This window comes from Strix uralensis, chromosome 1, assembly GCF_047716275.1.
Source record: "Strix uralensis isolate ZFMK-TIS-50842 chromosome 1, bStrUra1, whole genome shotgun sequence".
Lineage (NCBI taxonomy): Eukaryota > Metazoa > Chordata > Aves > Strigiformes > Strigidae > Strix > Strix uralensis.
The window spans coordinates 46609273-46618520 of NC_133972.1; the positions used below are offsets into that span (position 1 = coordinate 46609273).

At 41.5% G+C, this 9248-nt stretch overlaps 1 long non-coding RNA gene across 1 annotated transcript; it reads right to left on the reverse strand.

Annotated features, from left to right (window-relative positions):
- Positions 1-6230: 6230 nt before the first annotated feature.
- LOC141953626 (uncharacterized) lies at positions 6231-9248 on the reverse strand. Its single transcript, XR_012631934.1, has 2 exons — positions 9055-9248; positions 6231-8225 (listed from the first exon to the last, which is right to left on the reverse strand). It is a non-coding gene; the product is annotated as an uncharacterized LOC141953626 (long non-coding RNA).

Consider the following 9248-nt stretch of genomic DNA (forward strand, 5'->3'; position numbering starts at 1 on the left):
CAACCTGGAATTTCTACCAAGCATCTGGCTTTGCAGCTGCTTGGAAGTGATCTACAAGAGTATGTCAGGGTCTTTTAAATCAATGAAAATTTTGCCTAAATTAGACATCAGTGTGGTGCCAGTGAGAGAAACCTAGGCCTTGCTTTCTGAAAATCGTACAACCTCAGTCCACAGAGATGTTACACAGACTTTCACTGACAGAGGAAGGATGAGCTTGAAGCTGTGCACAGATCCTCAAACTGCATTTGCAATTTGTGTTATTCTTCCCTTGGCAGTCTTTAGTTGACAGAAATATTTCTTTTAAAGTCCTTTTTTCTCTCCCCCACCTAAACCTCTTCTGTTTCCAAGGGCACTAGTGTTGAAAATTCACTGAATTCAGGAATGTGGAATTACTTTTGTAGCTTTGATCAAGCAAGCTCATAAACTGGTGGTTCTTATTTTTCTTCTCTGTATTTCCATCACCTATCTCAGGAAACCAGTAAAGCAGAAACGCGCAATTAGCAAACCACAGAGATAGCAGCTATTCTAATGATGACATTTTGCTTCCTTGCAGGGGCAGGCTTTCAGCTCTGTTTTTATGTTTAAGTCTTGCAATTTGTGGCATGAGAAAATTAACATGAAAAAAATGCTAAATAGTATTGCTCTTTGCTGCCTTCTTCCAGAAGCCTCTACCAAGTTAAAGCATGTTTGCATTTAACGAGGCATCTGGATTATAAAAAGCCAGGCATTTTATTTACAGCATCCTTTCTCATATCAACTCCCCAAAGATACACCCTAAATAAAAACCTGCTTGCAGTTAGTTTATGACCCCAGCATCTCTTTGCCTGGCTTTGGTAAGAATTCACTACAAATCCTGACCTCGGCTGCTGCCACTGAATCATGCTGAATCATTCTGCAAATGTAAGGATTATCAAGTGCAGGAAAAATATTTGCCAAGATATCGCTTGCAAGTTGGACAACAGGAAATGTTTGCCTCCATGCATCATGCTAGCCAGCAAGCCTCATCATTCAAATGTTTTGCACTGAGGTATAGGTTGGGTGTGTTGTTTCTGAAGAAGGGGAGACAGCAGGGCTGGCAGTTTGTTCATTATTGTGTAAAATAACATATTGTTTGAGGCTATAAGTGCAGTCATGGGCCTGGAGCACGGGGTGTGCCAGCAGTCTCCTCGCTGCAGATGGAGCAGCCACGGTTGCCCTATTCATTACTTGCAGGGTAAGATGAGACGACAAAAAATAAATCCTCAATGCATGGTGCAGATGGTGGCTCAGGGTGTAATGCAGAACTGTGCACTTTCCAGATCTCAGGCATTTGGCGTTGATTTTACAGAGTGATTTTATGCGGTCTGAGCTCTCTCTAAATCCTAGTGTTTGTCCCCCTCCAAGATTTCTCCTTAGGGACTCTTGAAAGGCAGTGTACTTAAGTTACATTCCTGGGCCAAGTGTTTGAATTTCAGAAACCTTAGGAGCACATAAACAAGCAGTGTGTGTTTGTGGAAGAGGTAGTTAATGCCATTGCTTTGGAGTGTTACATGGGCAGAGTAAGCCCTTGCCTCAAGTGGCTTGCCCAGGGAGAGCAGGAAGGCTCTCTAGGGGGACAAAATAGTGAGCGTAACTCCTCCGGAGAGAGCATAGTCTTGCCAGGCCTTCTACTGCTGGTATAAAGTAGATCTTCATAAATCTCCCTGGCTGGAGATATTCTTCATTAAGCCAGCCTGCTCACCTTGAAAAGATCTCTCTGCTGCAGCGTCTGGGACCCAAGTGCTAGAAGCTGTGTTGCTTGTTAACACAGCAATCCTTTTGTGACCCTCCGGTGATGAAGATGGATGTAAAGCCACAAAACACCCCCCCTCTTCCCGCAATCTCACTTTCACTTGTCCTCTAGTAATACTCAATCCAAGATGACTGTTATCCAAAGAGAAAGCCAGGCTCTGCTAACACAAATGGTGCTGTATCCTTAGGGACATGACCTTTAAGCTCTACTAGCAAAATGCATTAGTGACAAAAATTAAACTTCGGCAATAACGGGAGAATAGTACCTGTGTAATCTATGTCCACATCATAACTTGTTCGTCCAAAAAGCTCTCAGAGCTGACGTACAGTGTATTGCCTTATTGGTGATTGTTATTAAATCCCAGTTTTTATTAACCTGTGGAAATTTCCCCTGTTGATATTCCATGTGTCCCTGCTGATAAATGGAGGGCAAACAGGCTCAGATGTTGCCTCTCCAGCCTGGCTGCAGTTGCCAGACCCTGCTCCTTGGGGTAGGAAGGGATGAGTTAGGGCTCACACACATGTCATTCCAAAGGCGTGATGGGAAGAGCATGGTTTTCCTGGTACCTTATGGCCGGCTGCTGGTTAGAGGTGACCCACTGAACAACCTGTGGTTTTACTTCTCCAGTACCCTCTCGTGGTCACTTTATTTCATGTACTAACGTGAGGGGTCTCTTGTTTTCTGTTTAGCTCTTACTTTATACTATCACATCAGGTGAAATGGCTGCAGGTGGAACACAGCATCTTTAATTTTGATGCTTGTAGTTTATGTCCCTGTTAGCTTCCTCATGGCATACACGAGTACACTTTCCTTTCTAGGGAAGTATGGGCTTTTTATGGTTTGGCAATGACACAGTGTTGGGAGTTAACCCCAGTAGGCAGCTGAGCACTACACAACTGCTTGCTCCCATCCCCCACCCCCAGTGGGACAGGGGAATTAAAAAGGAAGAGCAAAAGCAAGAAAAATTGTGGGTTGATAGTTTTACAGGCAAAGGATGAGTAAGTGGAAGAAGAAAGAAAACAATAAACAAGTGATGCAAAGGCAATCACTCACTACCTCTCACAGGTAGACTGGTGCCCAGCCTGTTCCTGAACAAAAGATGGTTAACTCACCTTAAAATCCCCTCTTTTCCCTTTAATTGCTGAGCATGGTGTTATATGGCATGGAGTACCTTTTTGGTTAGTTTGGGTCATCTCCCTGGTTGTGTCCCCTCTCAACCTCTTGTGCACCTCCAATCTATTCACTGGCTGGGCAGCAGAGGCAGCCTTGATGATGTACAAACACCACTCAGCAATAGCTAAAACATTAGCGTGTTATCAGCATTGTTTTGGTCACAAATCTAAAACACAGCACCGTACCAGCTGCCATGAAGAGAATTAACTCCATCCCAGCCAGACCTAGTACACACAGGTGGAGGGAAATCATGCTGGGGATACAGAGTGGAGAGAAAAAAATAATGAATGACAAGGCATCAGAAACCTACATACTTCAAACTAACAAATTAAACATAAGTATTGATTATAAACCTAAAGCTGTTACAATATATGCTGCTGTATAAATTGTATAATCTTGGAGATTCTGCTGGACAGAAATATAACAAGTATGTTATACTTGCAGGAATTTATGAGCTGAGATGCTTTCCAGTTTAAGATCACCTGGCTACCTAGCAACATAGCATTGATGCTGAATGTTGTTCCTGTGAAGTAAGTGGAAAAACCTTTTAACAAGTTCATTTTCTTGTGCCGTCTTGATAAAAGTCTAATAAAAGGGAGAATGGGATTTAAAATGTAATGGCCTCAACCATTGTGATATCAGATCCCAGTGTTTTGAAGTCACTGAAATGTTCAACAAATACTCTCATGATGAAAATGATGCAAAATGAAACAGCAGGAGGGCTGAGGCTGATCTATTTAGATGCACTCAAAAGGCATGTGTGAATCATGTCATTTTATCATAAATATTGAATGAAGAGTGTTTACTGTAACATCACGACTTTTCTTTGCAGCAAAATCCTTCGCTATCATCAGAACTGAAGCACTATTTGTACAACCTGAAGATCTGTGCCTCTTATGCATACAAAGCCCGACTGACTTGGGCTGGGAAAATACAATACTTGGCATACACAGCCAGGGGGAATTTCTCATGGGCAAGGGTTCTCTTTGAAGTAACCCCTGATTTTGAAAACACATAGGCACACAAACCAAGTCGATTCTGGGTGTGAATATTTAAGCACTACACGTAAGATTATAAACCCGTATGCTGATATCTCATGAAAACAAGCTTGGAATATTAACCCTACTTTATTTCTAAGATCTCTCCAATTTTTTGTTGGTTCGATTTTGGATTTTTATCCCTTTCTTATCTAGTTTAGTCATTTGCAATGACTATCATTTACACCAGACATATTAGAGAAGACTGCTTGAATCTGTAGGACAGAGCATAATGGAAAAGTTACCTCTCCTTCAAAATAATACAAAACATTTGCCAGGGTTATACATGAAAGGCTGCTTTGTCATAATGAAGATCTGCCCTCTTAACATGAAAATCTAGATGGACTTCAGGCATGTATTCAAACATCACTTGTTCTTTCCACTCTGCTCTATCCCAAAATCAGCACCTAAGTAAGTTAAAAACAGTTCAGCCCACATGCCATTCTCCACTGAGGGAAGGTTTCTGAAACTGTTTCTTACAGTTTTATTTAGTTCCTATCACTGTGGTAACGAAGCACTGCACAAAATTAAGTGCCACAAAATCACAACTGAGTACTTTCCTTCACTACTAGCTTGCAGTATATTTGGTCTTCATAGAGTGAGCCCAAATCAGTGCTCCAGATCTCTCAATCCAGGTCTTTCTTACAATGCAGTAGCAGTATAGGCTCTGGTTGCTGTTTAGTGGCCTTATATAGTGGTAAGGGGCCTTACAGAAGTGATATGCATACAGGTAATGCAGATATGGTCTCTGTCGCAAAAGGGTTGCAGTCAAAATCTACCGTGGAGGACTGTCACAGTAGATGTGATAGTTGGAGAACAGGAGTACCCATGCGCTGCAAAATGAGTCAGAAGCACAAGGCACAGAGAATTGGTCACTATGGAGTATATTTCCCAGGAAAGATGAGGTTTTGAGCAAGATGAAAGAGAGGCTTTGTGCTTGTTTAAAGCCCTGCTTCCAGGAGTTAGGGAGAAAGTATAAAGACATTCTAAGGAAAATTCAGCTGAAGAGGAGCTGGCGACACTAATTAGAGGCAGGGGTTGGTACCACAGCAGAACTTAAGAAGCAAGTGGATTTATGTAATTAGGAGTTTTAAAAGGAAAGAAAAGGCAGGGGTGTTTAATGCAGCAGACGATGGAGAGGCAGCAGAAAGAAACAAAGCGGGAAAGAAGTACTCAGGATGATAAGCTGGAAAGATGACCTATAAAACAGGCTTTGGAAGCAGGATGAAGAACCTTTGTGAAAACTGAAGGCTAGGAGCTTGTGGCAGCCAACCTGTGAGATGAAGAGGGGTTTAGCTGCATGGAGGAAGAGGAAAAGCCACACTGGACAAGAAGGAGCTCCCAGATTTAAAGAGCCTGGACCTTTGTGAAAATAAGATATGATGGCTCCTTTGGTATTATTTTAAATAATGCATGGAGTAAATGCTAAAAGGTGAGACCTCCTGCAAAATTGGGAGAAAAGCACATGTTACTGTATTGAATTTGTGATGGACTCCAAGCATACCAACTAATTATGGCCCTTGTGACAATCTTGTCAGGACAGTGCTGTAAAAACTCGAGGTGGCTGACCTAGAAGCTAGGTGAAAACACAAGTTATTTTAATGAAGTGATTTTCATACAAACTAGCAAGAAACAAGTCACAGCAGAGAGCATCTGCATTAGATTTAATGGTGCCTTAGTTTGTTTCAGTCCTGGTAGCCTGTGCTATCCAGAGTCCGTTTCATCCATTGTCTGAGCAGTGGCTGACCAGTACTGCACAGCAACAGCCCCCACGGGGATCCTGCTGCCTCTTGGAAGAACCTCTTAAAACCTACAGCTCTCCATAGGTGATGAAAGGACAGGATTGTGAACGAATACTGTGAAGATGTGCTGGGTGGAGGGAATGCTTGCAAAGCGCTGACCAGTCTGTTCAAAACATGCATTTTTGAGGTACCAGAGCTGGAGACAAGTCAGAAAGAGGTGGGTGAGAAGATGACATGAAGAGGAAAGCAGTGGACTGCAACCATTAGGCTGGACACGCAAGAGGAGTTAACAGAGATGCAGGTGAAGATCTGAGCAGAAGTCAGTCTGGCACAGAGAGGAAGACCTGTGAGTCATCCTTGGAGAGCTGCTAGCCAGAAGTGCAAGGCAGCTTCAGAATTTAATGATACTAAGAGGTCATTATTCATTATTGTTGTTGATCTATAAGTAAACATGTATTATTACAAGAAATATCTGCTTGCATCAGTAATGATTTGATCCCAAAACACATGCAATATTGCAATGAACTTTATTCAAACTTTATAACTTTTGATTTTTTATCTTACTGGGAGTTTAAAGATCAAATTTTAAAAACACAGATTTAAAGCCTAGCATACATTCACGTCAGCTAACCTGAGCTGGAAATTAAGTACCTAAATTCTTTATCTAACTGATGAAAATAAGTAGGATTCAGGACTAATCCTATTTTTTTTTCTGAGTTTATATAAGAAAAATTCACCGGTCACAAGGTACTCTAGCAGGACTTCATTTACTTGTATAGAATTTTCCAGAATTTGTATTTTATGTTTCTCCTTTATAATGAGACAGCTATAAAATGTGATAAAATGGACAGGACTTTCAGTGTGTTTCATTTTAATATAGTAAGAGTTTAGAAAGTAAGTAATCCTACGTTACTCGCTAAAGTATTTGCAGTATTTCGGAAATTCCACTTGCAGCTACGATCATCCAGAATGGATGTATCTCTAAGATTTATAAAAGATGATACACAATATAAATAAGTGCATATACCCAGGGAAAAAGGTCCCTGAGGAGCAATTCTCAAGACAAATTCCCTGCAAGGTAATATTTTCTGGTGAAAGCTTCGCTTGACAGAGTCCCTGCTAAGAAAAATGTCTTTCAGAAAAAAAAAAGTTTGTGGGTTATACAGTTCTAAGGAAAGCCCCTGATAATTCCAGCTTCCTGAGTTCACAAAACAAGGCTCTCATAATTGCATGTCATGCTCCAAGCATCCCAAAGGAGGTGACACTAAGCCCTCATTCCTCCACCCCAATTAAATGAAACAAAGTATTTATTGCCTTAGACCCACCTTTTCACCTAGTTCCCCTGGTTCATAGACAGCTACTTTGCCATAGAAGAACCTTATATCGTATGAAAATTTAACACTCTATTTCTCAATTGTTAGTGAGAACAAGAAAAGGAAACATGGAAAGCCAGTAAATCGGAATAACCCACGTCCTCACAAAAAGCTCCTTGGTACTAGAGCAACGGCAGAGAAAAAAGACTACCAAGCAGAAGAGAAGGGAATATATTCTGGACATTCTTCAGGATAAAACAGACGAGGAGGTGAAGGACATGGTCCTTCAAGGAACAGGAAGATGTCCTCAGCTGCAAACAGTCAGCTGCATCAGAGTGAAGTAAAGATCTCCTCAGCAGTGATCTATACCTCCCAGGTAACTTCTTGCTATTTATTTACTGCACGATAGAGATAATCCTGGTGGTGGCTCTCTCTAGGTTTTTGATAATTTTGGACTCTCAAACCAGCAGCGTTGTAGTACCCAGCCATCCCTACAAGCCAGACCCTTCTCCAGTGTGCTCCAAGGCACAGCAACCATGCAGACCTCCTGCTACTCACAGAGGGTTCATTGGATTCTGCAGCTCCAGATATTGTACAGGGATGGACATTTTCTCTCATTTAACCAAGTTCAGTTTCAGGTCATGGTGTCTAAATGTGCTGGGTTTTATTCTTTACTAGAAACAGGATGATTCTACAGCATCACTCTATTTTTTTTCACCTTTTACACTGAGGATTAGAAGTTGGCCTTGGAAGATGATAGCCAGTGACCTTGCCGGGCTTTCTGTGGTACGGTGTTGTCCAGAGATCATCTATCTTTTCAAACACAGCATTCAGCTGTTGTGATTCATGGTCCGTGTTTGATGTCAACAAGAACATTGGTCCCAGTAATGATAAACAGCTCAGGCTGGATCTAGCCTTCCGTCCAGCCGAGCAGCTTTCATATTAAGTAAATGAGCACAATTTCGTATCACAGATCTTCCACGAGTAACTTGAAGAGAAGACTGGCTTTACTGTGTTCAAAATTAATTAAAAAATACCAAATACTTTGTTTCTTGCTGCAAGTCCCAATTCCCAAGTTATGCTCCTTGGTGCTTCAGTATGCTGCTTCATTAAATATATTTTTGTCTGTCTTAGTTTGGCTGAAGTCATGCATCTGTATTTTAGAATAAGAGTTCATCAGGTGACGCAACTAGGAGACAAAAGGAAAAAAATTAAAATTTTTTTAATCTATTATTTGCTGTACTGAAAAGAATGTCAGGAAGGAAATTTCCAATAAAAGACAGGTTTATGGCTCCTTTTTTTGCTTCACATCCTAATCTAATTATGCACTCCTTCAAATGACAGTTCCCTTGTGATACTCATTTGAGAAAAGTAATAACCAATGCAATGATTAAAACCAGCATTGTAGAAGAATTCCATCATATCCAAGATCCAAGTCCATCACAGGACTATCTGATCACCAGATTTGATGGTGTCTAGCCTGGGGGCATTAAATAGCTTCTCAGACAGATACATTTATGTATATTTGCAGAGTTCATATAGTCATGTTTTCTGAAGTTAAGAAGTCTTTTCTTTTGAAAGAAAAATCTTTCCTCGTGAATTAAAATTAAACCAGCACCGTGCTTTTCTTCAAGTGGCCTAGCTCCGCAGGGAGTGAAGCCAAGCCCAGTGCAGGCAGCTGCAGCTCCAGCCTGCATGGCTGTGTGCTCCAGTCCAACCCCGTGAGCCAGCACGGAGGCTGCTGTGCCCGCTCAGTGAGCCAGTTCAGGGAACTGATTCCACTGAAAATTAATACCCATCCCCCAAAGTGATTAACTTTCAGCCAGAGGAAGGCTCTGCACTACCATACCACATGGCCTTCCCCTCTTCTGCTGCTGACACAGGGAAGAGAGAGGAGGGCCCGGTCAGGGTAACTACCAATAGGCATGCTAATAAACTTGGAATAGTTTAAGACAAAACAATATAGAAAGTGTCAAAAGGAGAACACTGTCTCAAGGTTAATACATGGTAAAACTTACCTTGAAGTCTAGGCAAGCAAAAGGAGTCAAAAGGTTTCATGTATTTACCTCCTCGCCACCATAGTTTCTAAACTCTTGATTTATTCTCTGAGGGAGAGGAATATAGCGTGTAAGTTGCCAAATCCAGCAATATATGTCTGAAAACATTACTGAATTCATGCATTCTTCCAAATGAAAGCAAAGAGATTGCTACC